We start from the raw sequence: 6,011 nt of genomic DNA, 5'->3' as shown, positions 1-6,011 counted from the left end.
CCTTAAATGGTAATTACCACATAAACCTTGTGAATTGCAGATGATTTTACATATACATTTTTGTAGTATTTCTACTGTCACCAGTTGAGATGAAATTCTGTTATTCCACAGTTAACTTTCATTTAACTACTTGGTGTGACTGCCCCCTTGCACTTTTTTCTAAGAGCAATGGGTGCTTGTATGTCTGTTGTTCGCTCTCTGAGAGAGCGAGCAGTGCCAGTGGCTCAGTATTCTTCATCACTCCAAAGAACATGTTGGACCGGAAGATAGATGCGGTCTCATTACGACCACATTTATATCCTCCTTCCTTCGGGTCTACCCAGAGGTCCTTGGACCGGTGGTGGATGCTCACAAGTTGTTTGCTTACTTGGCTCCTTCAAGAGGACAAGTTGCATCTCGCAAGGAGGATGCGAGTCACTGGCCACTCCACCTTCCACTGGCTGGTCTGGTGTTTGATGCAGTAAGTTTGCACATGAGTTTAGACGTTTCTACTTCTATTTTTCTTATCAGAACCATATAAGCAATCCCGCTACTTCCTCTAGCAAGGGAAGGAAGGAGACTAGCAATAATGCAAACCTTTCCCAGAACTCTGCAATAATGCTTCCAACTCTAAATATTCGTCCCAGCCCTTTTTTGGATGAGTTACGATTCCTCATTCATTTTGAAAAGGCCCAGAAGTCTGACTCTTGATCATGCAGCTCCTATACTCAGTCAAGTTGTCAGTCTTCCCAATGTAAAGGACCGAGGGTTTGTATACGTATTTTGTAGGAACAAATACCAATTTTTTCAAAGTAAATTGTATTTTGCCTAACTATACAAACCTGATGTCCTTTACATACATGCCCACCTCATGCCACCCCTCAATCGGAAACCTGGGCCAAAAGGCAAAGTGGAGTGTTTAAATCCGGGCAGCTAAAATTTCATAACTATAGTCAGGATATGCTGAGGATTAAGTTATCGCCATCATTGGATCTGGCTTATATCTCCACAATGCTGTGTGGAATTTGGATGCAGTTTAATGACATCCACTATATTAACACTTGTGCTGATTCCTTCATCCAGTGTTGGCTAAGAGTCAACGTTCATTGGTAAAGGAGGAAGTCGGTAACTTGCCTTCAAGACTACCATAGGGTCATTTACTGGTGACCAATTCTTGCAGCTGGGCTAATAATAAAGTCAAGAGACTTGTGAATTCTGTTCGTTTGAAATTCGAGACGACTATACCCTTGTGGATGCTGTATGGAAGACGAACCCCTCGAAGCAAAAAAGTCTATGTACTTGGAAGCACGCATGCCACACAAATGAGAAGCCATTTCCTGATGTGCTGTCTGAAAAACTGTATAACTTGTTCTGGCTGACAGGGAGCTACAACTACATCCCTACCTTAGTTAATGGATTAAATAAGTTCCAAAAGGCTACCCTTTAACTTGGAGAATTTATGCCATACAATTAATGGTGGTTGCATTAACCTGTTCCAGACTGAAACAAAAGTAATTTTTCCCTGAAAAAACATACATAAACATAGTTACAGTATGACTATAGTAATAGTGAGATTCCCAGAGGTGGTGAGAGCTAGGTATGAATAATTAACAGCAAATATCTAAAGGTAGGCACATCCACATGAAAGTTGTAGTAAGTGGATGCTAGCACAATGAGTATTGTCACATCCAAAGGCAAGCACATCCACATTAAAGGTGTAGTAAGTGGTTGATTGCACACATTGAGTATTGTCATGTGCACATGCACATTACGAAATGGAATCTCTACAAAACACCACAGGCAAGGAATGGGAATGTCCAATGGCATGCACATATAAGCAGAACTGTCTTAAACGAGGTAATTGTGCAATGAATCTTGTCATGCACTCGACCCAAGAGAAGTCAAAAAGACTGAAAACACTTTTATGACGGACTACAGCTTCGGTGATAATGCTTTCCAGATGTACTGAATACCAGTTGCAAGTCAAATAAGAACACAATAGTCTAAGACACCCATAAAAGTGGGGAACAATCTCTAGGAGACAAAAATTTATAGCTGGTAACACTAACTTGAATCAAACCTCATAGCTTAAGATCAGAAAAGCATGTGATATGGAGCTTTGGTAAAATGCTGTTCTTAGTGTATACAAAGGTTGCAGTACTGGTTAGTGAGGTACCAAATACATATGATAAAGGATTAAATATCCGACTATCAAACGATTTCAAGGTAATGGTCTCTTAGGAAATTTACAAAAATTTTACCAATTAGACAAAAATGTCCTTGAGGAGGTATCTGAAGTATTTTATGTGATCCCCAACAAGGGAAAATCTTAATAGCTGTAATCTATATAAAAATGGGTGGCAGGTGAGATCTGCAAGAACATGTATAATAGTATCCAATCTTTATCTTTACTTGAGGCCTGTCCGTACAGTCTTGCTTTGCTCGACATGACTTTTCCGCTATTGACGTCACTTCAGGCAAAGGTCGACCGTGTGGAAGGGGGCTTTACATTTCTTGTGAAGCCTGGACTTTCCCTCAAAAGCTAATGAATTTTGCACAGGAAGGGTCTTTTCATCTCCAGCATTTGTTAGACCAGTGTTATGGATTGTAAATAATTAAGCAAATTAATCGAAATATAATAACTGACAGAATTTAAAGGAAAATGCGGATGCCTATGTTAATCATACGGATAGCAAAGATAAATGTGTTACTTATCCTGCAGAAGCAGAGGAATGAATCCTAAAATAAGTTACAGAATGCAAAATTAAAACTCGGTGTGGGGGGGGGGGGGGTTAAAAACCTTTGGAATATGTTCCATTTGCAGAGTGAAATAGGTAACTGAACTTTGCACAATTAAAGCCACTTCATATAAAAAGAGTAAAGTGCATGGACCTTTAATGTTAAAATTAGACTACACAAAAGGATATAAGCTAAACTATGAAACAATGATATTGACAAAACATCAGCTCTGAAAATAGGTGTACTACTTACAATGGCTGCTAGCAGCAACAAGGCACTTCTAGTTGGTAAAGGAAAAATACCCACAAAGGAAATAGTTACAGAAATTATGTACAATTCTCTTTCACATCTTTAGTTAGAAGGCAACAAGGGAAACTATGAATGCATTATGGAATGACTTGAAAATTCCACAAAAGGCACCAACAGTCTGAGACGCACACATGGCTGGATGAAGGGTGATCTTTTGGAGTGCACCTAAGAGCAGCTGACCGAAGGATGGCCAACTGTAAATTGTTGGACTTGTTAAACAAAGAATCATTAACTGTAATCTGATGGGTACATTGTATGAAAGTTCATGATTTCTAGCATATGGTCAGATATTATAATACTTACTATAGATGTCTTCACACTTATTTACATTTTGGTGAGAATTGTAAACGGCTCCTTCTATGTTTGTATGGTGATTTTACGTTGCATGGAACCAGTGGTTATTCAGCAACGAGACCAATGGCTTTACGTGACTTCCGAACCACGTCAAGAGTGAACTTCTATCACCAGAAATACTTCTTTATATAAATATCGATATATCAAAAATTAAGAATGCAATTAAAATACCTGAATGCATTATCAAAAATTAGAATGACACATAAACATTTGGGTACAGATAATTTAAGTAAATAAAGCAGCCGAGATACAGAAAATTAAATATACAAACATTTCTTGCATAAAAAGACAGCTGGCTTATGTAAGCTACTACTTTCCATAAAAATGGGTAGTATGCTTTACCCCTTGAAACAATACTTCGGTGATTTTGATTGATTGATGAAAATTTGGCTATAAATTTAACTCGAGACTGAAAAGGGAGAGTTTAAGAACACAACAAAATGTAATAAGAACAGATTTAGTGGGAGGTTGAGATGGATTAACCTACTGCAGATTTAACTGATGCATATCTATAATTTGGTGAAAAAATAATTTCTTTACTAATTATCTTGGCATATACAACAAACACCTTGGTTATGCATCAGATCACAGATAAAAATCCAAATTACTTTACATCCAATCACTGCACACAAGGTTTAGCAATTTGTCCGACAACAAAACTAACCTGCGCATGCAATATCATCTGTAGACATGTTGGCACAATTACCAAGACGCTGCATGACTTAAGACAGGATCCTAAGGCTGCACCAGTAGACCAAAGAAGAGCACATAGGATTTGGCTAGTAATAAATTACGCTGAAGATGATGCTATTTTCAGTAAAGTATTTAATTACGCTGACGATGCTCTTTTTAAGACCTGGTAAAGGCCTCTGTTACTGAAGTTATTCACTTACCATAGAACCCCTATGATGAAGACAATTAAGAAATAATATCCATAATGCGAAGTATCTGGACGGACCAGACTTGGGAGTTAAATGTTCCTTCAGATTACTCCATAACACTTGGGCGGGAGATCAGGGTTATGTAAGAACTGAACCATTACTCAACACTTCACAGAAAATCGTGGCTCAGTAGTAATGGGAAAAATAAGAGAACTCCAATCAGAGGGACTTAGTGTCAACCAATTATATTTATTCCCTTTATGCTGTGCATATGTAAGTGTTACATAATATAAAAATATGGAATGTTATTCCATATATAAAAACTAAACTATGATTAATTAAAACCAGTGACCCAAGAGGTCAACCAGTTTGCTTGCAGGAATGTGATCAGACCAGATAAGATAAAGTAGGCTAAGATGACGTGTTGTATCAGTCAGTGTCTGGTTTGCCGTCATCTGTGGTCATCAAACCTATTGTTTTGTAAACGGTTGTCAAAGCTTCCTGCTTGAGAAAACCACAGTGACCTATAACCTAGACGGCCTACATGACTTGTAATCTATGTCATCTGTGTGTATGTTCGTATGTTCGAGCTACTGTCTGCTCACTCTATGATTTGTAAACCAGAATGTAGTCAGACTTCAATTAGCCATCATCATTGGCAGACCTGTACATTTTTATCTGATCTTCAACATGTAGACTTCGAGAATACAGATATTTTTGTACTCTGTGTTTCAACTAGAAACCTTGCATCAGAAAGAAGATACTGAATGAACTTAGAAATTATCATCATGAGTTTGAAACTTCTCCGCCTTCATACCCAAAGAAGATACTGACTTGTAGAAATTATCATCGAAATCCAAGACACTCCAATGAGGATGGAGAGTCATAACAAACCGACCTTAGCGTAAATTATCGCAGGTCTAAATAACCTCACAGGGTGCCTTATTATACAAAGGCATCAGCCCTACATATTGGTGGCAGCTTTACCGGGTCGACGCCATCGGAAGACAACATAGCTGGCAGCCCGGACTCGTACTATTCCACATCATCCAAAGAATAATGAATAATGTATCATATCAGAAGTCAACGACGGCGAAAGCAAGAGATTCTTCAAGTAACTTAGTGTCTCTTATGGCAACGTAAGATATGTCTTACATCAAGAATCATTCAAGAAACCGTATCATCGTTTAGTGAGCGTCTTCAGCAGTGCATATCTTCAAGAAACAAACCGGACGTGTCTGCTTCCTACGGCAACGCAAGCTTCGTCCTAACTGTAAGAGATGTCTCTCATTTAAAATCATTCAAGAAGGCATCATCGTTTATTGAGCATTTCCAGCACTTCAAGAAACAAACCGGACGCATCTGCAGCATTGATCATCAACAAACAAATAACGCGCACGGGGAAAACTCAAGCTAAAAACCAGGGTCATCCGCTAAACAGAGAAGGAGGGCCAAGGCCGTGTCGTTATCGAAACGCTGTGACTTCCCACAAAATCAAGCGAAGTACAATCCTTTTTTATTCATTTGGAGTAACTTTGAGTGTTTCCTTTGCAGGTCGAATTTCGTTATTCCTGTGGTTGAAGTTACGAGACATTCTTAATCTTACTTTTTTACAGAAATTATCTACATCATTGGGACTTCGCTACTGCGAGTTTTTATCTTTGAGTTTTGTCTACTTTATTTTTCCAGAAGTTCTCCTGAAATATTATAATCATATTACTGTGTTAATCTTATCATTTTGGGTGACTA

The sequence above is a fragment of the Macrobrachium nipponense genome, chromosome 24, assembly GCF_015104395.2.
Source record: "Macrobrachium nipponense isolate FS-2020 chromosome 24, ASM1510439v2, whole genome shotgun sequence".
NCBI lineage: Eukaryota > Metazoa > Arthropoda > Malacostraca > Decapoda > Palaemonidae > Macrobrachium > Macrobrachium nipponense.
The sequence above is the reverse complement of the archived record's forward strand: the minus strand, read 5'-3'. Positions refer to the sequence as shown.